This window comes from Balaenoptera physalus (genome assembly GCF_965194825.1).
Source record: "Balaenoptera physalus genome assembly, chromosome: 3".
Classification (NCBI taxonomy): Eukaryota; Metazoa; Chordata; class Mammalia; order Artiodactyla; family Balaenopteridae; genus Balaenoptera; species Balaenoptera physalus.
Genome location: NC_138890.1, coordinates 32,330,853 through 32,358,000, shown reverse-complemented (window position 1 = coordinate 32,358,000; position 27,148 = coordinate 32,330,853). Strand labels below are relative to the sequence as shown.

Here is a 27,148-nt window from a genome sequence, read left to right as displayed (position 1 = left end):
CTGATATTACCAATTTATAAAATATTCATGTATTCAAGAAAACATGTATTCATGTATTTAGATCCTAGAGAGCTAAATGATCTCTAGATTTGGGAATTGCTTGTAAACATTCTCTGGTTTTAGCAGTAACTTGTTTTTTTGTTCATGATAGTCCTATTTCTTTCCATGAGCTGCCTATTTGATATGGGTTGAGGAAAAAAAAAAAAAAAAGTTTGCAGTGTAAAGTTAATCCTTTAGCTTGAATGTATCTAAAGGAACTTCTCAACACTTCCCTACCTAGATCACTGCAGATTTAAATAAAGGGACCACATGGACTGTCTTGCATCAATAAAGAATGAAACATCACATTTGTCAAAAGAAAAAGGGGAGAGGGCCAGATAGCTTAGGGATTAAGGGCAGGCAATGGAACCTTTCAACTCTAAGTCACTTCTCGCCCTCTGTTTGTGGTAGGTTGACTGTGACAGAAATCATTACTATCTAAAGGCTGTTCAGTTGTCTCCTAGTTGTCAAAGACATGGCAGTCTTCATCTTGCTCTTGTTAGACAGATGTCCATATCACACAAAACCTGTCCTGATTAGCAGCCAGTGAATGTATCCCCTTAGGGCAATGTGAAACTTTCCTACCTCTGCCAACATGGGAGAGAAAATGCTGTTTCAGGTGCTGCCTACAGGCAAAATGTCGTTGATGCTGTATCTTTGTCTTATCCAGGAAGATCATCCCCAGAAGTATCCTGCAACTGTGTTCCATTACTGTTGGTTTGGGGGGATTCACTAATATAACTTAGCTCTTGATGAATTATTCTGTTATAACTAGCAAAATAAAGATATGCGATATACACATTTGAAGATGAGATTTATAACCTTGAGATTTGGATTACCTCTAGCCAAAGTTTATTATGATTTATACATTTATTTTTAATGGTTTCATCTCATATTTGTCTGTAGATGAAGGTACCAAAAGGCGGGAGGGATTAAATGCAAGGCCCTAGACCACAAGGAATAAGTTATGTAGAAACTTGCTGAAAGAAAGGTGAAGTAGAATTAGCTCTACATCAAAGGTAGTATTTTATTTCTACCACTTAATTGCATTATAACTTTAGGTGGAATATTTAACTCTTTTGGATTTCAATTGCTTCAAATATAAATGGTCATACTAATAACAACTTTCTAAAGTCACTTCGTACTAAGACCTGTGATTCTAGGAAGTTGGTCTGCAAACCATTTTTCCCCACTTTATACTCTCTTATCACCAACTCTGCTACATAGTCGGAGGATTGGGCTATTTAGATCGTTACATAAGTGAAGGTGGTAGATGGAGACTTCTCGTGATACCTGTTTCAAGCTGGGGAATAGAAGATATAGGAAAGAATCCTTCTTTATGCCAAAGACATAGACAAAATGTCTATTTTAAACTACCTCAAGCCATGAGGCTACACTAACTTTGTTCATTCTCAGCAAATATCTTTGAGAGGTAGGGTACACACCTAATCTTTCAGGTTATACAGATGAGAAGTGAAATCCCTGAGCACTCAAGTGATTTATGAAGCGGCAGGTAAAAGTTAGAAGAGGAAAAAAAAAAATTGGTCTCTTTTCTCTCCTTTCAGGATTCTTTTCAAGGGTTTACTGTTGCTCCTGGACCACATACATACACACTTTTGATAGTCACTAGTATGAATATTGGAGAGACTGTATTCTGCTGAAGGTAGAATGTGCAAAAGACAAAAGGGCCCTTTTCTTATTTAGCCCTTGACCTCTGGTGTTCCGTTTTCCCAATATTAAGTGCATGAGCAAACTACTTAATGGCAGAAATGTCACTGCCAGAACTTTAAAGAAGTTAATCAATACTGAGCCTCAATCAAAATTTTACCATTATGTTTCCAAACACTGGAGTCCTCATGGAGACTTTTACATATTCACTGAAATGCTTCTAGAGCACAGAGGTCGGGCTCTTTAAATTGTTCAAGTGTTGCCAACCATCAGCGGGTCCCTGTAGATTATAAACAAGGAACAGAGCCACCGTCCTCCTGTTTGATACTTGTTTTCCCAGAAGAGGGCTGGAGCTGCTGGCTGAAATGTCAGAATAAAACAAGACTTGCCTATTTTTAGATTCAGCTCATACAGTTTCCCTCCTCTTTAATCATACATCGAGATTTTAAACCAGCCACCTTTTGAGAGGCCCCAAGTTAAGGAGAGCTGTAGTCAATAACTATGGAAGACCCTTTAATGGAAATATTGTAATGTATTGTAACATAATGTGTTGTTTGTTTTTGTTTGTTTGTTTATTATAGAAACATGCAATTTTGTCGTTGTTCTTTTGGGTTTTGTTTTTGGCTGTCCTAACCAGTGTGTGTGATTAGATCCTTGGTCATAAAAGTGGGCATAATGCCAAGGATCCCACAAGGAATTAAAACAAATAAAAGTCTAATAGAAAGAAAACTGTAAGATGTCAGTGTCCTAACCAGAAACTTCATCTCAAGAAATATCCATGCCTCCTCCACCCTATCACACAATCAGAGAAAATGTAAGGAAAGGAAGTACTACCAAGTTCTAGCTCCAAAGACGAGCATGTTGAATAGTAGAGAATAAGAATTGGGATAGTTTCAACTGCATTGAGGAAATAATTAAATCATAGTAATATCTCTTATGTTGGGTAGATAATGATTTGGTGAAAATTTAAGCAGAGGTGAGAGTTTGAGTTAGAGGCATAGATAAAGTAGGTTCTCTGTTCATTCATTCAGCAAATATTTATTGATGCCTTCTATGTGCTAAGATCTGCTCTAGATCCTGGGGATGAAGTAGTGAGCAAATGGTTATGGAGATTGCGTTCTAGTGGGGGAAAAATAGATAATAACCCCAAAAATGTATATGTCAGACAGTGTTAACTTCTATGAGGGTTAAGGGCTGATAGTAGTAGTTGTAGCTTAGAAAGCATAATTATAGAAGTGCTGTCGGGTATGTAATATCTAGCAGAGACCTAAACAAAGCCAGAGAGTGAACCATGTAGATATATCTGGGAAAGTGTTGAAGGCAGTGGAATAGCACATGCAAAGGCACTGAAGTGGGGACATACTTGATGTATTTCAGGAAGAATACAGAGAGCGGTAGGCACAGTGAATCGTAAGGAAAATGGCAGAACGTGATGTCAGAGGTGGGAGGGGAGCCAGAACCTGCAGTACTTTAGAGGTTATAACAAGTATTTTGGGTTTTACTAAGAGTAAGGTGGGAGAGTTTTACACCATTTTAAAGTTTTAAGCAAGGAGATTTGTGATCAGATTTGTCTTTCAAAAGAATCATTCTGTCTATTCTGTGAGACTAGATTGCTGGGTTCCTAGGATAGAAAGCAGGGAGACCAGTACAGAAATATACTAATCTCAGCGAAAGATGTAAGTGGTTTTGACTAGGTGGTAGCAGTGAGAGTGGGTAGCTGAAGCTTGATTCTGGGTATTTTTAAAAGGCGATCTGACCGGCTTGGTGATGGATTGAATGTGAGGTGTGAGAAGAAAGGATCAAGGATGATACCAAGGCTTTTGGCACAAGGAAGTGGTAAGATGGACTTGCCATTTACCAAGTTAGAGATGATTGCAAAAGAAATCAGTTTGGAGACAGGTTTAGGTGAACCAAGATTTCAAGTTCAGACAACTTAAATTTGAGATCCTATTAGACATCCCAGTAGAGATATCAAATCAGCGGCCAGATATATGAATTGAGTTCAAAGATCAAGTCAAGGCTCGTTTTGTAAATTGGTGAGTCATCAACCAATAGGTGAATTTAAAGCTGTGAATCTGAGTTGAGTTCACCTAAGCAGTAAGCAAGATGGTAGACTGAATGAAGTTATTTAATAAAAAATTCAAAAATAATAGGTTACCTTAAGGTCCTTTTATGCCCTTTGATTCTTTTAAATCTAATACAAATTAGTCTTTATCATCAGTTTGAGATCTATTTATAATACTTTCTAGGCTTAAGGTCTTGAGAATCATCTCTATGGTTTATCAAACGTCAGACAGTGAGTTATAGCACTGTTATCTGGACTTTACAGGAGACCTGGTTAGGATATTTTTCACTTAGTCTTGTGTACACAAATAGAACATTGTCTTCTGTCCATTGTTCTTAACCCCCTTTCAATTGTGTGACATTCTTTCATCCATTCTCATAAGATTGCTTATCAGATAGTACACTGCCTTTACAGTGAAATACTGATTAGTTTGTGGGAGTATTTTCTAAAGTTGATAAATCAATGTACAAAAAATACAGCATCTCATTTCAAAAGAAAGTTAGCTGTCTAAACCAGTGTTTTTCAAAGCACATTCCAAGTAACATTAATTCTCAAGGATTTAATTCTAGAAAATATTATGTTAAACAGGTTTCTATACTGCAGGACTTCTCAGGGCCTTTAATAAATGAATGAGCCTTGAGACTGCAGAACGTAAGAGAAGCTATATGTATTTTTGTTGTCTCTAATTTGTTTTTGAATCTTTTTTAAAATACTGGTCATAGGTCTAGTGTCATGAGGAATAAGCTTGCTTAGTCAGTGGCCAAAATGCATAACATTAACTAGTCAGTATTCTTTGATTTTGGACAATAAAAGTGATAAATATCTTTACAAGCAGTAGCAAAGAATGGACATTATGCTTTGCATGAATTATTGCATTTATACATATAAGGTACATACCTAAATTCTCCTCATTTACAAATGCAGGAACAGGATTACAGGAACAAGAAGTAGCTGCTTGCCCAAGGCCACAGCACTAACTGATGTTAAGTGCTGCAGTTTAAACCCAGAGCTGTACTTTTCAGAGCCAGGTCGCCAAATCAGTGGTTCTCAAAGTGTGGCTCCTGGACCAGAAGTATTAGTATCATCTGGTAACTTATTAGAAATGCAAATTAAGGTCCATGAGTCAGCAATTCTGGAGGTGGAGTCCCATACTCTGTACGTTAGCAAACCTTCCAGGTAATTCTAATACACACAGCAGTATGAGAACCACTGGCTTAACGCAGTGCAATAAACTGAAATAATACTTGTGTATGGTAGTGAGGTTTAAGAAGGTGGCTAGGTTAAAAGGAAATAATCTCCTATCTGTTCTAAACTAGAGGTCTCAGCTTTTATTATAAATCAGAAACACCCATGGTATTCCTAAAACACAAGATGACCCTGAATATCCTTAGGTAAGAGCAGGTATAAAAGTTTATTCCAGGTGATTTTGATGCATCTCCAGAATTGGGATGTGTAGAAATCAATGGGGGGAGGGGTATAGTTATTTGCTATTCTATATCATTGCTCCCCAAATTTGATGTGCTTAAAAAATACCCAGGGGATATTGTTAACATGTAGATCCTGGTCCAGGATCTGCAGGGTGGGTCCTGAGATGTCCTACATTTTTTTTCTATCAAGCTCCCAGTTGATGGCGATACTATTGGTCTGAAGAAACACATATTGAATAGCAAAGGCTTAATTTACCCTTTGAATTTCTCATTTTCTCAAACATTACTTTATATTTAATAACTATAAAATTAAAAGCTTGAATTTATTGAGAAAACCTCTCTAGAGGAATTCTAAGTACTCTGGGCGCAATGCATTAGTATTTTCTTTATTGCCTTTCTCTGTTACATGATTGCTGACCAACCATCTTAGTCTGCCTGGGACAGGTTTAGAAAGTGGATGTGGGAGTTTCAGTGCTAAACTGAGTAAATCCTAAACAAACTGGATAAGTTTATCCTCCTACAAGGGATGATATAGAGGAACCCTATCCTAATCTAGAAATACATTCTAGTCAAGTCACTACTCCTAGTGTTACCCTTCTATGTAGGGAGACAAAGGAGTGGATTGGGTTTGCAGAAGCACATTGCCCAATGATCTTTGATGATCTTACATCAGTCTAAGATTCTCAGACTGACTGGTAGAGCCATGATTTTAACGCAAGCAACCTGTCTCTCAAACCCTCCGTCTTAACCACTGTGGTAGACCAACTACTCCTCTAACACCCTAAACTTAAGTTTTCCCCTGCGGCTCAGGTGTGTTAATAATTCAACTTTTATTTCTATTACTTTTTCATCTTATCTTTTAAAAATTATAGTTTGGATTTTTTACATATTTTTTTAAATAACTAGAGAAAATATTTGGTATATGTGCCTACACATAAAATACTATTGGGATACGTGATCCAAAAAAGTACGGAGACTATCACCTGTGGAAAATATATCTATATGTATTTGCTGGATAAAATAAAAGTATAAGAACTCCTATTTTCCCATACAGCCACACTGTCCTATTAAAAATGCTTTTTTTTAAGAGCAAAGTTTCTACTCATATATCCTTGAGTCCTTTTAAGATCAGTATAGCTTACTACTGAAAGACTATGCCTGGTTAAAATCCATCCTATTCCTTCTAGGGCTCTCTTTTGGAAATGCTTTTATTGGCTTTGCCTAAATTCTACAGGTCACTCAAATGCCAAGCTGATAAATTAGTGCATCTGAATATCAAACTTAAAGTATTAGAAATAGAATTAGTTCAAGGGAGTTCTAGGCTATTTTATTTTTAAATACTTAGTTAAAATGGTTTTATATTCTGATATCACATCTTCATAAGCTCTTAAGACATTCTTAAGAATTTCAGTAACACAGAATGAGTTTCAAGTCCTACTCACAGAATTGAGATTTGAAATGACCCCAATAGGAGATAAAACTCTTAAATATATAAATAAATAAATATATATATATATATAAAAATACATATTTCAATATGTATTTCTATATATATATCATTATATATATTTTATATATGCTAGAAACATTTTAGAAAAACAGTTTAAGTCATGAATTCCTTATTCTTCACAATCCAGATTCTATTTATTGTTCCAGTGCTTTTCTACCAGTACATCAAGGCCTTATTTGATCCATTTGAAAACACATATAGTAAATTTAAGCAAGCTAAAATATTAATTGAGAGTATCCTAAAATGGACTTTCAATTAAGTTCTCTATTTTTTTCCTTGCAGATGATAAAAAATTACATTATTCAGTATGGCCATTTTTTAAAGTTCCTTTAAGCATTCATCACTTAACCAAATAGTAGGACAGTTCCACTAGAATAATTTTCAATGCTGGGTTAAAATGCTTTTCTAGAAAATTAGGGCCTTTCTATTCAACAACAGCAAAAACAACAATAGTACTTGTGTACTTAAAAGGCGCTATGCTGTGTGTTTGGCATGGATTTTCTTAATTACTATTCATAACAAAGCAGTGTTCCTCTCAGCCTGACCACATTCTTCTTGACACTCTTGCTGGTTTTAGCCTCTGTGACACCCCCATTCCCTGAAAGCAACATCGTAATCTCCTTTGCAGGTTTCTTCCCTCTCCTCTACCCAAACTTGTAATTCTAGAATTCCTAAAGCTTAGCCCATGTAGTTGATTGAATAGTGCCCCCAGAGTGATAGGTCCAAATCCTAACCTATGAATGTGAATTTATTGTACTTGGAAATAGGGTCTTTGGAGATGTAATTAAGTTAAGAATGTCAGATTGAGATCACCCTGGACATAGGATGGGTGCTAAGTTCAATGATGGTTGCTCTTGTAAGAGAAAGGGGAGAGATTTGAGACACAGAAAGCAGAAGATCATGTGAAGACAGAGGCACAGATTGAAGCTATGTTGCCACAAGCCAGGGAATGCCAAGAACCACCAGAAGCTGGGAGAGGCAAGAAGTGATTCTCCTTTGGAGTCTTCAGAGGGAGGATGGCCATGCCAATACCTTGCCTTTTGATTTTTGGCCTCCAGAAGAGAATTTTGTGAGTGAATAAATGTCTCGTGTTTTAGGCTACCCAGTTTGTAGTAATTGGTTATGAGAACCTTAGGAAACTAATATACCCGTGTCTCTTCTTTTCTCGCTCTTCCTTTTTTCCCCTAGCTTCTCTGACCTTATGTGCCAAACATAGGCTGAGGAATCAGAAGTTCTACTTAGAGTATAAGCCTCTTGTATGTGCCCAAGATGTCTATCTGCTTTGTGTTTCTACTCGGCTGTCTTCCTTACACTCCACAATATGTTCCCAAACGCTCTTGATTATTAACCCCCCAAAAAGAAAAGTCAGGTTTTTTTCTGAGTCTTATTTATGTCAGTTTGTGTCAACATCTCCCCAAGCTTCTAGAGAAGCCTAGAATCATGCTTTAATTTGTTCTGTTTTCATTGCTACCACCCCACCTCCTGTATCTAATCTATCAGCACTCCTATGATTTATAACTTATCCCTCAAATCAATCAATTTCTCCTAATCTCCATTATCCTACACGTATGTTCACTTTTTACTGCAACTTCATTCCCTTGTTGGTTTCTCTGGTTCCTTGTCTCCCTTAGAAGCTCTTTTCCACACAGGAACCAAAGACATTATTAAAACCATATAACTCAGATTACATCTGCTTAAAATCATGAAATGGCTTTCTTTTGCACCTCTTAGAAAATGAATAATCCCTACCACTGTCTGTGAGGGCCCAAATAGCAAGGGCCTTGCTCGTATTTGTGTCTTCATTTGTATCTCCCTATCCAGGTAGGACTCTGCTTCGACCTGCTGGTTTCCACAGAGCACTTACCACAATATGCGTTCACATGCTTCCATTTATTTATTATCATTTTCTACTCACTAAACAGTAAGCTCATGAAGGTTAACACTGTGCCTTTTTTCTTCACCAATAAATTCTTGGGATTGAAAACAGTGTCTAGTACTCTATAATAATTTCAAATGGAGGAAAGAATGAAAAAGATACATATATCCTTGTTATATCTATTTGTTAGGTTCTCATACAGGCATTTAATTCCAGAACTTTAAAAAAATAGCGTAATGTTCTTGGAAGCTGCCTACCTACAATCATGAATCGTTATTTTTTATTAGCATTTGATACTTATTGAACACTTACTTTGTTCCAAGTACTATGCCTAGCTCTTTGTCTACATAATCCCATTTAATCCCTACAACAACTCAGTGAGGTAAGTATTCAAATCACATCCTTCTACAAATGAGAACTGTTATTCTCAGAAAGGTTAAGAGACTTGTCCAAGATCACACAGCTACTACAGGGCAAAATCAGGTCTGTGGCAGCAGAGTCCACATTCATAACAACTGTGTAATCTGCCAAGAAACTACTTCAAAGTTTCAGCAGTCCTTTCAAAGCTCTCTTGTTAATGACTGATTTCCGTAACATCCAAGGACAAACCATATTCTAAACTAGATAAGAACACAAAGTCCTTGATATTAGTAGAACACTTCCCTGGGAGTCTTAGGATAGGAGCTGATGACTACTTTCTTGGAATTGTTTTGTTAAATGAGGTTATCCTTTGAAAATATATTGTCTTGATTATCATTTAAAGACAGATGTAATCATAGATTTTATTAGGTGGACATATATACATACATTTCTGAAAATGGATACTAATGAAATACTTCAAGCCCTAATAACCAAAGTAAAAATATCAAAGTTTAGATTCAGCCAAATTATTTAATTGCCATAAGTCTCAAATTGATTTTCATTATATAATTGTGTTGATGTGATATTTACTCAGCTCATGTGTTTTGGTTAATTTTGTTTGTCAATTTGGTTAGGCTATGGTACTCATTTGTCTGGTCAAACACCAGTCTAGATGTTGCTGTGAAGGTAGTTTTTAAGTGTGATTAACATTTAAATCAGTAGACTTTGGTAAAGCAGATTACTCTCCATAACATGGGTGGGCCTCATCTAGTCAGTTGAAGAACTTAAGAGAAAAAAATGAGGTCCCCAAAGGAAGAAAGGATTCTGCCTGCAAACTGCCTTTGGTCTCAAAACTGTGGCATTAAAAACAAAAAACAAAAAACAAAAAAAAACCCCACAAAACTGCAGCATTCATTTTTCCCTGGGTTTCTAACCTGCTTGCCTGACCTGCAGATTTCAGACTCAGGTGATCCAATTCCTTAAAATAAATTTTTCTTTCTGTATATCCATACATCCTATTGGTTCTGTTTCTCTGGAGAACTCTAGCATGCCATATAACACATATATGAAGGAAAAGCTTCTAACAGTTTTACTTCTCTTTTTATTTTATTTGTTAAAGCAGTCACAACGTTGGAGTGAGTTTCAAGGAGAGAAGAAATAGAATTCACCTCTTGACAGGGAATGTCAAGGTTCTGGGAGAGGATGGAAACTCCCAAACTGGCAATATTGCCAATGTCATTTTTGCAAAATACAACCTGATACACATCATGTGTCCTGCTTTGCGATTCTTTTTACTATTATTAAACCAAATCCTTCCATCTTTTTCTCCTCTTCAAGGAAAATTCCACCTCCTCTGTGAAGATTTCATTGATTAGTACTTTCCCTTTTTTACATCATTTATTGCTTATCATCAGTCATTTGGCATTTAAATACCATCTAATACATTATACTCTGTAGCCAAAGGTCATAGTATTAAAAAAGAAAAAACAAAACAAAAAAAAAACATGGACTCTGGAATTAAGAATTAGGTTCATACCCACCTCTGTTATATCTTAGTGGGACAATTGGCAAATGAATTATTCTCTCTGAGCCTTGGTTTTCTTGTCTATAAAATGGGAAAATAATAACATCTTCCCCATGCTATTAAAAATAAATGAGAGAACATTCATAAAGAGTCTTTCATGATTTTACCTAACATTTGTTAATCACTTTCTATATGTGAGGTTTTTCTGCTCTATTCATTATATGATTCAAGGCACATGGCATCATATAACCATTTGAAATCTGTGTTGTTTATATGGCTTGGTCAAGATACATAATCTTTGAACAACATAAAAGCTGAACTTTGAGTTCCTAAGTTATGGTTCATTATTTTTTCACCAGATCATGATATCTCCCTCTTTTGTGCCTACTATTATGTCTACCCATTGTAGCTGACTGACTTGTTAAATTTATGAATATTCAATTTTTTCAGCTTTACTGAGTATTATTGACAATTAAAATGGTAAGATATTTAAATTATGCATCATGGTGATTTGATATACATATAAATTGTGAAAGGATTTCCACCATCTAGTTCATTAACATATCTATCACCATATGTATATTTTTATGAGAACATTAAGTTTTCCTCTTAGCAAATGTCAGTTATATAATACAGTATAATCAACTATAGTCACCATGTTTTACATTAGATCCTCAGACCTTATTCATCTTATAGCTAAAAGCTTTTATCCTTTTATCAAAGATAAAAGATATATATTTATATATATATATACACATACACACACACATACACACATATATATATATATATTATTTTTTTAAGTTCTACAAATAAGTGATACCATGCAGCATTTGTCTTTCTCTGTCTGGCTCATTTCACTTAGCATAATGCCCTCAAATTTCCTACATATTATCACAAATATCAAGATTTTCTTTTTTCTCATGGCTGAATAATATCCCATTGTGTATATACACCACACATTCTTTATGCATGTATTCATTGATGGACACTTAGGTCATTTCCATATCTTGGCTATTGTGAATAATACTGCAGTGAACATGTGAGTGTAGATATCTCTTTGATATCCTATTTTCATTTTCTTTGGATACATATATCCAGAAGTGAAATTACTGGATCATATGGTAGTTCTGTTTTTTTTTTAATTTTTTCAGGAACCTTCACATTATTTTCCATAGTGGCTGCACCAATTTACCTTTCCACCAAGAGTGAACAAGTTTTCCCTTTTCTCCACATCCTTGCCAACACTTGTTATTTTTTGTCTTTTTGATGGCAGCCATTCTAATAGCTATTAGGTAGTATCTCATTGTGGTTTTGATTTGCATTTCCCTGATGAATAGTGATGTTGAGCACCTTTTCATGTACCTGTTGGCTGTTTGGATGTCTTCTTTGGAAAAATATCTATTAGGTTCTTCTTCCAGTTTTTTAAATTGGATTTTGGGGGGTTTTTGTTGTTGTTATTGAGTTGTGTAAGTTCTTTCAAGTCCAGTTAATGAGGAATTACAATTCATATTGATCATACAGTCACACAAAGAGTATGACTTTGTATATATTTCAAATTCCAATAGGGGATTTAGAGGAATCTTAGAAACCTTGCTGATCTTAAGACTTGGTAAAGTTCATGAAATGAAACCAACTGTGTATTGTTGACATGTCTGGTGTCCCCAAGGATCTTTAGTAATGAACATCATTCACTACAGTCTTGTCAGTTAGTAATACATGATATCCTAGGATTATATTAGATGTATAGACTTACGGACTAAAATTTTTGTGTTTGTTTTAAATAATATCTTTGCAGCAGACATATCTATACACACTGTGGTTGTTGTGCATTTAAATTAAACAGCAAAATATGTGGTACAAACAGAAGTTTTTAAGAACACGGTGGTGATGGGAATTTTTATGCAGTTATCTCTCATTTTGCTTGCTCTGCTGAGCTGGATCCTAGAGCTTTGAAAGAAGACTGAATTAGTCAGTATTCCAAAGTGCTGAAAAGAATTTTGACATTTGAGCAAATGGTGGTATGACTTGCAGTTTTTCCAACATAGCTGGACTTTAGGTATGTCATATGTGAAATGTATACATTACACAGATGACTTCTAAGGATCCTCAAAGTTCTAAAATATTAATATTATAGATAAATAATCTTTGACTGCAGTCTAAGTAAAACTCCTCATTTTCTTTGCTCAATGTGATATTTTCAAATACATGGAATGAGCTGTTAATGCATACAAACAGTGGGACTTATTAAAACAAAATTAGAAATCAAGTCTATCTTAAAAAATAATTCGAAAACTGCAAAATTGGTACCACGTTCCCATAGCAGAAACTAATTGGAATGAAGTACTGGCTCCCCTGCTATGGAAAGGCTGTGTCTTGGCCAGGTTAATGCTAGACGAGTTGTACTCATTAATTATTTTGTCCCTGCATTAATATGAGTTTGAGTCTCCAATTCTGAGCAAACCATAGTCTTTCCTTTCTCATATCATCCTAAGAAAATATGTCTATCATAACATAGTGTATAATGTCATAATATTGAACTTCAGAAATACAGATTTTTTTTTTTAGCATATGCAAATGTGGGTGTAGGAAATATACTAGTAGAATTACATTGCTAGTTTAGAGCCATAGAATATCAAATAAAATTATTTCCCTAATTGGGACTTCCCTGGCGGTCCAATGGTTGAGACTTCGCCTTCCAATGCAGGGGGTGCGGGTTCGATCCCTGGTTGGAGAGCTAAGATCCCACATGCCTCGTGGCCAAAAAACCAAAACATAAAACAGAAGCAATATTGTAACAAATTCAATAAAAACTTTAAAAATGGTCCACATCAAAAAAAAAAAATCTTATAAAAATTATTTCCCTAATTCAGTTAAGTTAAATAATAGTAGGAAAGTAGTAGTATGGATGTCTTCTAATAATATGGCAGACTAGATAATCAGAGAAGTCCTTTTATAATAAAATATCTAGATCTTACCTGGAAATGGAAATGACAACATATATGATTAGTATATTGCTGGGCTTGCACAAAGTAATGGAAAACTTTATTGGTCCTCTCTACCATACATCTACAAAAAAATCATAAATCTTAAAACAGATTCATGAAGATATGATAGATTTAATCGGAGGAAGCATGCCTAAAGCAGTGCAGATTTCAGAGAACAAACTCTTTGTCTTCCAGCATGGTGGGACAGTTGAAACAGAGACTATTTCTTTAGGCAGGTATCCTCAAGGTATACTCAAGGAGTACCAAGAAAATAGCACTCATTGACTTCCGGCTGAAGTAAACACAAAGCTCATCTAGAAGAAAGCATTACTTTTTAGGTCTTTAGGATTCCTGAAAATAAGCTCAAACAAAAATAAGATCACCACTTAAGACCATTAAATACCCAAAGGAGCAATGCCCATGAATGGGAGTGAATAGACATAATTAAACTACAAAATATAAAATGCTTTGAAAAACAATAGCGTCCAAAATGAGAAAACAGTAAAGGTTGTCAGAAAATGAGATTCCCTTGAAAATGGAAAACATAAATAAAATACAAATCTAGGTGAAAAATATTTGAAAATAAAAAGTATATAGGGTAAATGAGAGATTAGATATAAGTGAAGTGGGATTTTAGATAATTGGAAGACAGATCTAAGGGAATTTCCCAAAATCTAGCCAGAGAGAAAAGGAGAGCAAAAATTGAAAAAGCAAAAAAAAATATGGAGGAAAAAAAAGAAAGGTCTCAAAGATATCTAACCAGAATCCTATAAATAGAGAAGAAAAAAAAGTAAAAGCTCTATCTGAATAGATAATGTCTGAGAATTCTCAGGATCTTGTAAGAGATGTAAGACTATTAACAGGAAATCCATAACACATCAAAATAAGAAGAAGATGTTTTTAAATGTCTATGGTTTACTAAATAGAAACACTTATTAGACATACCACAGATCTTTTAACAATAACTATGGAAGCCAAAGAGATAGCAAAAAAATATATTTAAAGTGCTGAGAGAAAATGACTGTCAACATACACAGGTTTAAAAAGAAAACTGTCTTTCAAGAAGAAAGATAAAATAAAGATATTTAAGATAAACTGAGAAAATTTAACACCATAACACAAATAAGTAATTACTAAAGTTTGAACTTCAGAAAGAAGAAAAATAATCCTGAAGTATGAGATATAAGAAGAAATACTGATCCAGAGGAATAGATATTTATAAGCAAATGTAAAAGAAAACACATTATTTTTATCAACTGATATGTAATATTAGCTAATCTGTGACATTAAAGTATTGAAAATATGTAAATCAGAATGTGGTACTGAGAGAGAAAATATTCTCAGGTCATTTTATTTTTAATAGTTAAGATGTTGGTTAATTTTTTTTATTTTTACTTTAAGGTAAGTGTTCCAGGAAATTACTAGAATAATAGAAGTAGAATATGTAACTTGCAAATCAGCAAAATAAATTGATTAAGAAACAAGCAGTTAATCCTAAAGAGCAGGAAGTGGGGAAGAGAGATGGTGGGGGAAAAAAAAAAAAGTTAAACAAAAATGAGAAAGAAAGTACAAAGATGGTAGAAATAAGCCAGAACAGATTAATATTCAAATAAATGTCATGGATTACATGTATTAGCTGGAAAATTAAAATTGACAGAGTGAACAACAAAACAAAAACCAGCTATATGCTACTTATAATACTCACACTGAAAGGTTAGAATAATTGTTTTCATCATATGCCATGTCAATCATTATCTTCCTCCTCCTCCTCCTCCTCATCATCATGGCAAATGTTTACATAATGTTTACCTTGTCCCAGGCTTAATCTTAGCACTTTACATGCTAATGCCCATTCCCATTTCCTATTAATCTTTTTTTTTAACCAGTTGTTATTATCAAAAAGTTTAAATAAGCTTTCCATACAGATATTAAATGGTAGAGCTAGAATGTTAAACTAGGAAATATTCCCAGGACTTGAGAAGGACTCAGTGTATATAATAAGGACTCATGTAATAAAAGTTTGATTCATGATGAAGATATAGCACTTGTAAACTTATATGATTCTAATAGAATAGTCTCAAATACAGTAAGCAAATAATGACAGTTTTGGGGGCAAAACCAACAAGTCTCACAATCTGCTTGCATATTTTAACACATTTCTCCCACATATTAAGTCAAACAGACAAAAACAAAGACAGATCTTCCAAATAATTAATTAATAGGTCAAACAAGAAATCATAATCAATTTTACAAATTTTTAGAACTAAATGATAATAAACATACTACACACCAAAATTTCAGAACAGAACATGAAGTAAGTAATTTGAAGGAGATTTATAGACTTCAGGTTATCGAATTAGATAAAGAAGAAAGGACAAAAGTTAATGAGCAGAGTAAAAAGTTATTAAAAGAACAACATGTACATCTAAATAAAGTAGTTGGCAAGAAATAATAAGGATAAGAATAAAATGAATGAAAGAAAAATAAAAACACATTACAGAGGATCAAGCAGCCGAACATTGTTTTTTTGAAAAAGCTAATAAAAGTTATACAAACCTTTGCTAAGATCAATTAAAAAAAAAAAACTGATTACTTTTGTACATGACAGGAGACATAATTACAGATACAATGCAGATTTAAGAAATAAAAAAGAATAGCCTTACATTAACAAATTTGAACACTTAAGTAAATTCTTAGAATACATACCTTATCAAAACTGAAACAAGTAAAACCGTAAAGCCTGTAACAAGTAAATGTATAAGACAACAAAATTATCCCACATATAAAGTCATCAGGACCAGATATTTACTGACAGTTCTTCCAGAGTTAAATAGATTATTTAACTTTAATACAAACTGTAATACCAGTACAAAAAAGAGGGAGAGAGAGAGGGAGAGAGAATGAAGAAAGGAAGGAGGAAAGGAATAACTGCTGATTTAAAACAAGAGAAATTTATCCTCTCACAGTTCTGGAGGCGAGAAGTCTGAAATAAAAGTGTCAGCAGGACTGTGCTTTGTCTGAAGGCTCTAGGAAAGACTGCTTTCCTTGACTCTTCCAGCTTCTGGTGTCTCCAATGTTTCTTGGCTTGTGGCTGCATCACTCCAATCTCTGCCCTGGGGTCACATTGCCTCCTCTCCTTCTGTCAAATCCCCCCTTTGTGTCTCTCATAAAATAAATGTTCTTAGCTTTAGAGCTCACCTAGATAATCCAGGATGATCTTGACTCAAGACCCTTACATCTGCAAAGACTCTTTTTCTCAAACAAGGACAAACTCACAATTTCTGGGAATTAGAATGTGGGCACATTGTTTTTGGGACCACCATTCAACCCACTGTAGTCTCCTTATATGCAAATTTATCCCCAAAAAACGTGGTGTGAATCAGTTAAGAAAAAGAGATTATGCATGCATTCTTATTCTCATCTTTTCCCTTCCTATGTACAAGTTATAAAGTTGAGAGTTTAGGCCAATTCCATGAACAGGCTAGGTGAGATGTATGAGATATAACGGAAAAGAGAAAGTAGTAGTTTAGTAGCTCCTTGGTAACTGTCAGAGACTGCTACTGCCTATCCAACTGTCATGTGTCCCTTCATTTTTGCTGAGTCCCCCAGTCTTGTTCAGTACAGCAATGTACCCAGCACAAAGGACTGAATGATAATTAGACAAGCAAGGTATGACCATCTCTTTGTTGATATTCACATTCCAGCCTCTTTCCTAATTCAGGGTGCCCAGTGACGTTATGACCAATAGAATGTAAATGGCAATTTTTTGGATTTCAACAAAAGGTTTTCCTTTGATAAAAAGTAAATTCCTATTCTTGCCCCTTCCTCTGTGCTTAGATCACTGGTGAGACGATATGATTCTGAGACTGTGACATCTATAGTGTGACTCTGACATAAGCCCTCAGTGAAAATCCAATAAGAACAAAACAGGACACTGTCGGACCAATCCCACAATTGCCTTTTTCATATTTCTTCAAAGTGAGACAATTACAGATTACTAGAACAAATATTAGTTAGGTTTTCTGTTACTTGAAGCCTAAACTAGTAGGTGATGACATTTTAGATGCTCGTCATTCCCCATATTTTTTGTCTATATATACACAACGAGTGGCATCCTGGTCTTTTGTTGACAAACTCACTTTTACAAGGTCAGAGACTAGAGGAAACATCTGTTCATTCAAGACTATTTTCAGTAGCTACCAGTGTCTATGCACTAGCATGAGGGTAGCGCTTTGTTAGGGCCCTTCTTATACTTTTCACTCTCCTTTGAATAATTGAATAATATCGACTGTGCTTTTATTGTGCAAAAAAACTAATCCAACAGGCATTAAAGTTTTCTCCTTTGTGTTTCTTCTTCTTTTTCTATATTTTCTAAGGATACAATACTGCTATTCGTCCATACCTTTTTTTTTTTTTTTTTTTTGACATATAAGACAATGCTTAGAACTGTCACATTATCATATCTACTTGACAGATTTTCCTGGCAAATACAATGTTGACAGAAGCAATTGATACCCAACATCTAAACTATAAACCTCTCTTCAGATTATTGACTTATGATCCTGAGAAGAACAGCCTTCAGTAGCTCTGACAATCACAGCCTTCCTCTTTAAAAAGTATCCTTTTAAATGCCAGAGCTTGCTCCTGTAGAGATTTAGGAAGGTTTACCTGATGTAGATGTGTAGTTTGGACACAGAAGGTTGTGTATCTCATGGTCCACAAAGGACCTTTCCTGTGTGATACCTATACATTTAGATCTTTCAGGGAAATCAGTCAAAAACATCTGATGATTTCATTGTTTGGTGGCTCTTTATTACCTCACAGTGTTACTGTCATTCAAAAAAGTATGGTGAGTTAGACAGTATTGTTTTTAACTCACAAGCAATTATGTCTCACCTGGAGACAGTGAACAGATTCTCAGAGAGAGGTATCACATTAGTAATCTGTAAATCACAATCAATACAAGTGCTGATGGACTCAAGACTGATACTTTTTACTTAAATATTGTTTAAATTACACTCAACATTTTAGAACATTTAAACGTGCAACATTGGCCTGGCCTGGTCTCAAGCATTTAGAAAGTAACAACTTTCTAGAACTCTTAAAAAAAAAGGCCCTTAATGTTTAACAAGCAACAAATTTCTGATATCTTAAATTCAAATATGATAAGTACAATATATATTCCGAGTGTCCCATAAAATGACTGTTTGAAGGTATATATATTTACATATAAATATGAAATTGCAAATGTATTTTTAGCACACACCATCATATCTCAGAGCTTATGTTCTTTAAAGGTCTCATATTAAATTTAGGGTAAATGCCATGTAAATAAACATTGTGTGTGTTTAAATGAAGAGATTCCACTTATTCAAAAGGGAAAAAAAAATCATCCTGTTTATTTCTAGGATTCTTCTCCTTGGAGAACATTCCCAAAGTGATAAACAGTGTTTAAATTCTGTCATTGCAACAAAGCTGATCTTCAATATAGAATACACAAGCACCCACACACATACTCACACACAAATATTTAGGGACCAATAAATTACCCACATGTAGGTAGAGAGCCCAAAATAGGCTCGGGAATTCAAATTCCAGTTCTGTTTCAGTAACTGGATCTTCATACACACACACATATATGTATGTATGTATATGTATATGTATATATATTATACACACACAGATGGCATTTGGAAAAATTACTTAACATTTCTGAGCTACAGGTTCTTCGTAAGTGATACGGAATATTGATATCACCTCTACCCTTCTCTATCCATTAGGAATCCTTCTGGTTTAAGTGTCAGATTCAGGTGCACCTCGATTCACAATTCAGAATTCATGCTGTATCCCAGGATCAATCCTTCATTGCTACTTCTTCTGGGTAAGTTCTGTTTTTCTACCTGGGTATGAGAGAGTTCCCAGTTGTTTCTGTGATAACAGTCTTTCAGGTTCTCATGTGGTGGGAAAAAAAGGAAAGTCTTAGTTCAGTTTTCCATCCGAAATTGTGTCCCCCTGGCTGTGATTTAGTCACAAGCTCATTCTGGAGACATTCTGTATAGCCAAGTGATTAAGCTAGTGTAAAGTTAACTTCAGGAGGAGAACTTGGGGAAAGGGGAGCGGCCTCTGGAGGAACACTGAAGGGTTATTAGAAGGAAAGTTGTTAATAGATGCTGGAGAGAAAAAAAACGGTAGTTATTCACTATAATTATTTAGACTGGTCTTGAGAGGCTTGGCTATATTACTTGGTTAACATGATGCCTACATGTTGTCCAAAAATGGTCATCGTAATCAAGTTAATTGTTATTAACAATATTTTAACACTGTTTATGGTTTCTGGAATCATTTTATATCTTTTATCATATTCAGTACTCACACACAAAACTCTTTTTGGGTTATCTTTAGAGGTTGTTTGTTTCTAAATGTATGTGGCTCAGGGAGGCTGTGCTGCCAGCCTAAGGTCATGCGGCTGTTTGATAGCAGGACCTAGACAGACACCAGGTCTTGCATCTCCATCAGACCACAGGGGCCTAGTCATATATCCTATTGATGCGATCACCTTTCCTATGTCTCAGTGATTGGTAAAGCATTTTCTGTCTGTTGCACATCTGTGAGATCAAAAACGAATCACAGGGACAATGTGTACATTTTCTTTCATAAGAGGCAATACTGTTCATCTTCTCAATTTAGCAGTTTTTCCTTCTTATTTAATTTATAAATTACATTTAACTTGTGCTTACTCCCCTTCTGAGTGAGGAACCAGATGTGACATAAACAAAGGCCTCTGTTTGCCAAGCCCTATTTGACAGCACTTGGTAGAAATGAAGTCCAGGACAATTTCAAGTGAGAAAATATGAAACAGAAGTTGAGAAGCAGTAAATTAGCATGGGTAAGAATAAGGGTAAATATCAAAGTCTTAAGTATTTATAAAATCTTTTTAATCAGTAATCCAGTAGGAATCACATTAAATATAATGCCAGGGAATCTGGCAAAAGAAATATCTACCTAGGCTTCCCCTCATAAAATCACAGATGACTAGAAACAGATAAGAAGTCACTTCACACCTTTGCCTTCTGATTCAAAGACTTAATATCAGCCCAACACAGAACACAGACACCTTGCAGCTATCCCATTACATGTGTCACAGATGTGGTTTGAGAGTGCTGGTATTCATCCCAACCTGGTATTTATACATTACTTTGAAACACAATACACAGGACAGAAAGACTTTCCAGGGCATGTGGGAGGGGGTTAAGTACTGAGTGTGGCATGTTGTTTCTGAGGAGCTTGAGGTTCAATAATGAAGGCATATCTGGGTAGGGAAAAAGACAAGGACATTCTAGGAACAGTGTATGTTCCTGACATTCTGCTGATTGTAAGACCAGGGAGGAGTGACTGGAAAAATCCCAACTTCAACATGGTACAGCCGTATTAGACACTGGAACCTGGCATATCAAATTGCCCTCCAAATGCAGATCTGAAAAATGTATTAAAAATTGCCCAAGTGGAAGTGTTAGCAACACTTGGGGCAAATTCACACTCTATTTGCTTATGAACATGAAGTTTGGATAATTTCACCTCATTTGTCTCTTCCTTCTTTAACAAGCAATACTCCATGACTCTGTCATTGGGCTTCTTTTGTATTGATAATGTGTCCACCTGGCTGAGCTCATCTAGTCCCAGGGCTGTGAATGCTTTCTATATGCTGATAGAGAAACTCTAGTTGGAAGCTAGTTCCTGTACTAGCTTTTGCCATAAATTTTATACTCTTGTATTTGGCTGGCTCCTCAACATTTCTGTTTGAAGGTATAATAAATATTTCAAATGTAACATATACAAAGACAAGTAAGTATGTCTTCTTTCTCTCCAGTTATTCCATTTGCCTCAAAATATGTTTTGTCTGATGGTAAGAAAATTATACTGGTTTGCTTTGCTTTGTATTTACCTTACGTATTTTTTCAATCTTTTACATTTATATTTAATTATAATACACATGCAGAAAAATGCCAGTAAACATATAGCTCAATGAGTTATCACACAGTGAATACCGTGTATCCACCATGTTGGTCAAAAGGTAGGATATTGACAGTACTCTCAAAGCTCTTCTTGATACTTGGCCCCCTTCTTCTTCTTTAAAGGTAGACATTGCCTTGAATTCTAACACTCTAGTTTTATTTGCTTTTGAATTTTATATAACTGGAATCATGCACATGTCACTTTTTGTGTCTGACTTCTTTGCTCAGTATTATGTTTATGTGATTTATCCATGTTATTGCATATAATTATATTTCAGTTATTTTCCTTGAAGTCTACTTTGAAATACAAAGGAATAGTGTATGAATATACTACTTATCACTTTTAGTGCAGATGGACATTTGGGTTTTGTCCAACTTTTGTTTATTGCAAGTAAAACTGAACATCCTTGTATACTCTTGTATGTGTCTTTTGGGCATATGTGAGTATTTCAGTTACGCCTGTATTAGGTATAGGAAATGTATTTGGTCAACCTTAGAAGACAATGCCCAACAGTTTTCAAAAGTGGCTCTATCAATGTACAATACCACCAACACTATAAGAGTTCCAGGTATATCACATCCTCTCCAACACTAAGCCTTGTAAGTCTCACATTAGTCACTCTGATGGGTGTAGGGTGACATCCTGTTATAATTTTAAATTGCAATTCCCTGATTGCTGATGAGGCTAAGCCCATTTGTATATGTTTATCATTTCCTGTGTGTGAAGTATCATTCAAGTTGTTTGATCTTTTTTTTTTTATAAATTTATTTATTTTATTTATTTATTTTTGGCTGTGTTGGGTCTTCGTTGCTGCACGCAGGCTTTCTCTAGTTGTGGTGAGCGGGGGCTACTCTTCGTTGTGGTGTGTGGGCTTCTCATTGCAGTGGCTTCTCTTGTTGCGGAGCACGGGCTCTAGGCACGCGGGCTTCAGTAGTTGTGGCTCGCGGGCTCTAGAGCGCAGGCTCAGTAGTTGTGGCACACAGGCTTAGTTGCTCCGCGGCATGTGGGATCTTCCTGGACCAGGGCTCGAACCCATGTCCCCTGCATTGGCAGAGTGATTCTTAACCACTGCGCCACCACAGAATCCCCAAGTCACTTGATCTTTTTATTTTTCTCTTGGATTGCATGTCATTTTTGTACTGATATATTGTCAGTTTTATGTTACGGATACATTCTCCCATTCTGTAGCTTGCCTTTTATTCTTTTGATGGTATCTTCTGGTAAATAGGTTTTTCAGTTAATGTAGTTTAATTTATCAATCTTTTGCTTATAGTTACTGCTTACCATTTAACAGCTAGATCCCTACTCATCCAGACCATGAAAATAGTCTCCTAATATTGTTTGGGAAGCATACTGTTGCACCTTTCAAATTTAGGTCTGCAATCCACTTGGAATTGACTATTGTGTGTAGAGTTAAGTGGGAGTCAAATTTTATTTGACTGTCATATTTCCACATCGAGTTATAATTGGACAAACACCATTTATCGAAATAACTGTCTTTTCCTCACTGTTCTGCATCAGCAATACCACCTTTGTCATAAATAGTGCCCATAAAGATAAAGATTTGTTCTGAACTTCTAATAATGATCCATTGGTCTATATGAAAATTAAACAAATACCAAACTCTCTTAGATATATTAGTATTATGATAAGTCTTAACATCCAGTAGAGCAAATCTTCCCTCCTTCTTGTCTCCCTCAAGACTATCTTGTCTATTATTGGCACTTTGTATTTCCATATAAATTTTAGAATTAGTTTGAAAACTCTCTCTCACACACACATACCACACACATACACACACAGAAGACTGTTGGGATTTTGATTGGGATTGCATTGAATCTACAAATCAAACTGGTGTAATTGACATCTTTTCAATACTGAATCTTTTTAGTCCATGAACATAATATTTTTCTCCATTTATTTTATTTTGGTTTAATCTAACTCAAAATATTTTGGGGTCTTCTGTTCCTTGTATATTATTTCTTAGAAACTTTCTTAGGCAATTGATATATTTGATACTATTCTAAATTTTTAGAATTTTTTATCCTACTGCATATTTCTGGTAAGAGGAACATTATCAGTTTGTGTGTGTGTGTGTGTATATATTGACTTTTTAATAAAAATGTAAAACAACTCACTAACTCTAGTAACTTTTTTTTTTTTTTTACTTTGCACATAGGCAAATACTATGAAATATTTTATCAGGCTAGTAGTTCATATTTAGGTACTTGGTAAGATATATTTGTGTGTGTATGTCATTAGGGGGGAGGGAAACTTTTTTCATGGAGACATGTACTGGGGCTTTTCCAATTTTAGCATTAAGATGCTTATTGACCTTAGTCAAATAACTTAATTTCCTAGTTTTCATTTGATTACCGGTAGAGTGGGGGTGAAACCAAAACTGTCTGACCTGGTCTGTCTTCACTAAGAAACTATCAAGACCAGCCCAAAGGCCTTCTGTCTAGCACTTGTAACCTTCTTCATACAAGCTGGAGATACATAGTTCCTGACAACTTCAGCTGTGATTAGCATATGATTTAATAAGAAGAATACCAGGCAATTAGCAGTTATATGTCAGAGTATTTGTTTCCTAGGGCTGCCATAATAAATTGCCATAAACTTGGTGGCTTTATGCAGCTGAAATTTATTTTTTTATAGTTCTGGGTGTGGGTTCCTTTGGGAGGTTCTGAGGGAGAATCTATTTCATGCCTATCGCCTATCGTCTTGGCACATTTTGGTATTCCTTGGCTTGTATCTGTATAATATAGTTCCAATCTCTGCCTCTGTCTTCACATGGATTTTTAATGTGGCCTTCTTTTCTCTTTGTCTCTGTGTCTCAAATCTCACTCTCTTTTCTCTTGTAAAGATACTAGTCATTGGATACATGGACCCCTAAATCCAGGATGATCTCATCTCTACTAGATCCTTACTGTAATTATATCTACAAGGACCCTATTTCCAAATAAGATCACATTCACAGGTAGTGGGGGTCAAGACTTGAACATATCTTTTGGGGAATACTATTCAAGCCACTACAGTTAGTAAACAAGTAAGACTTATTATACTTGATACTGTGAAAATAAATTTAAGTACTGAATGCAAAATGTTTTTATTGAATTCCTGTCATTAAAAAATGATCTAGCAAAAATGGAATTATTATGAGTATTATTTTACTGATTATATCACTATAGAATTATCAGAAATAAATATTATGTGTATGTATAAGCAACTATTCCCTTTAATTAAATTTTTGCCAAATCAGTGTTTATTTAAATAACCAATTAAAGAGGCATTTAATTTTTGTCATTCAATGTTCTGGCTTTTGCTTCATGTTCTAAAGAAGAATACCTTTAACAATTTAGATATGAAAGGGTTTTTAGAAAATAAAGTTTTGTTTTCTTCAACTTGGTCCCATTTTATTTTAGACATAACACATGTATGGCTTTTCAGTTATTTAAGGTCAACTGTTTTTGTTTTTACTTATTTCTTCTCTGTCTTGTGAGACGTCCTATTTCACTTTATTGTCTACAGCAGTTTCTGTAGCACTTCCCCAGCCAATATTATTGGGAAGTTCCTGAAATTTACTCCCTTGCTCCCATTATCAGTGGAGTTTTCCAGAGCTTCAGTCACTCTCAAAGCCTCCCCACAACTCTTCTATTACAATATACTGTTGGATAAAACCATTCATATTTATGATACATGATCAATTCATTTTAATGCTTTAAATTTTAGGACTATTTCCTTTTTCACAGATTATTGGAAAAGTGAGTTTAATACATCAATACTTGTGAAATTTTGTAACTTAACAAGAGGGAAGAGTGCTTTTGAGTGATCAGATAGCTTAAATATATATAGAAAGTTGTGTACATGTCAAATAACTACAAATTCCCTTTAGATGAAAGTTTCCCAAATGATAAATAAAGATAAAAAGCTGACAAGAGGGCAATTCAAAGATGAATTAAAATAACCAAAGCATATTTGTGGTAGAACTCAGAACTAACTCCTTGTCAATCAGTCAGCAAGGGTCCATCCTCTTCCTCCTCCAACCCTTCCCTTTAGCTCTTCCCCTGCAGGCCCTTAAGTAATATAAATTAATAATATGGCAGAGGGAGATAATCTCGTTAGTGGAATCTTGGGCTATTTTAGTGTCCTCTTGACATTCACCATAACTTAGAAGTTATACAATGGCCCAGAGTAAAGATGCATCACACATAGAAACTGTCATAAAATTTTGATAATTTCCAAATTTACAATAATCATCTAAATCCTGTCCCAGCAGTCCTATCCCACCCTAATATAATATGGTAGTCATGTCCATAAATAAACATAATGGAATACAGAGAAAGCTTTCCATGGTATTTAGAATCTCCATCTTATTTCCTAGGTACTGGATGCTCCTTTATTGTTCTGAATAGACTATGACCAGATAGGGACAAAGAGACATTCTTATCATTCCTGTTAACCTTATCTATAGAGGGTATTGACCTCGTTCAAGATTTGAAAGCGTGTTATGCAATGAAGATATTCAAACTTAGTTGATTAGTAAGAAAGGAACATAAGAAAAATATTTTGTAGATGTCTGAGCATCGAAAACAATCCTGATCAAAAAGCTGCCTATTAGCAAATTGAGGAAAAAGTAAAGTTAAAGTGTTTTTCATTTTCCAAGTTCACTGCTACTTTTATTTATTATTATGTTTTTATATTAAACATTCATATGATTAATCTGTTAAGCATTCATATAAAATTTTGCCATTCAAATTTACTGTATAATGGTATAGTTCAAAACTTGACAATGATGACTAAGGATTTAGAATCTAGTTTTGGAGATAAGAAACAAGAGAAAAGATAGACATACAATAATTGCATGAATTTGAATATATCTTATATATATTCATCATTATCATATTCTTATAAATATTATAATTATACTAATGTGTTTGAGAGGAATAATTCAAGTGTTTATATTAGGGCATTCCTGACTTTAAACATGGTAGGTATATTTAAAGATGTTGCATTGTATTTTATCTGTGTTTTTCTCATTTGATAGAATATTCTGGATACGACAATATGGACTATGACAATATTTATATGACTAACCTCTTGAAAAATATAACAACTTTTTGAATGTGAGGGTATTTGGAGTAATTTCCTAAGGCCACAAAATGTAGTGAAAAGATGAACAAATTAAAAGGAATTCAAGTAGATTAGAAATATCAATGAGAAACTTAGTTACCATAATATTGGTAGCAGTTTACTAATATATAGCAGGGAATTTTTAATTACAGTGAGAAGGTGAACATTAATACATCTGACTATGAAATGGTAGTAGTAAATGTCTGTATATGAGTTGTGAAAAGAATAGAGTCGAATATACCCTATCTTCAGACAAATTTCCACATGCAGTCATGTGGGACAGAATAGCAGAAAATTTGGTTTGAATTCATATGACTTTCAGAAGCAGATTCATTTGAAAGTATGAAAAATGCCGTTTTTCTGCACAGTTGTATTTTGCATGTGGATTGCTGCATGGATCCCATTCACAAGTCTTTTGAACATTAAATACTCTCTCTGAGCATAGGGACTGAGATAAACCTCATTAGCAAGTTGTCCAGAGGGAGAAAATACTGTTCCTACCAGTTTCCTGGCTTTTTTTGTCTAGTGTCAGCAGCAGAAATAAC

At 34.8% G+C, this 27,148-nt stretch overlaps 1 protein-coding gene across 2 annotated transcripts in view; it reads left to right on the top strand.

Moving 5' to 3' along the window:
* Window positions 1-27,148, top strand: part of LOC309658213 (teneurin-2-like) — a 1,589,229-nt gene that overhangs the window by 246,336 nt on the left and 1,315,745 nt on the right. For both annotated transcript variants that reach the window (XM_082456602.1, XM_082456603.1), the window contains one exon: window positions 19,238-19,338. The gene's annotated coding sequence lies outside the window, so the exon portion shown is untranslated. The remainder of the gene's footprint in view (window positions 1-19,237; window positions 19,339-27,148) is intronic.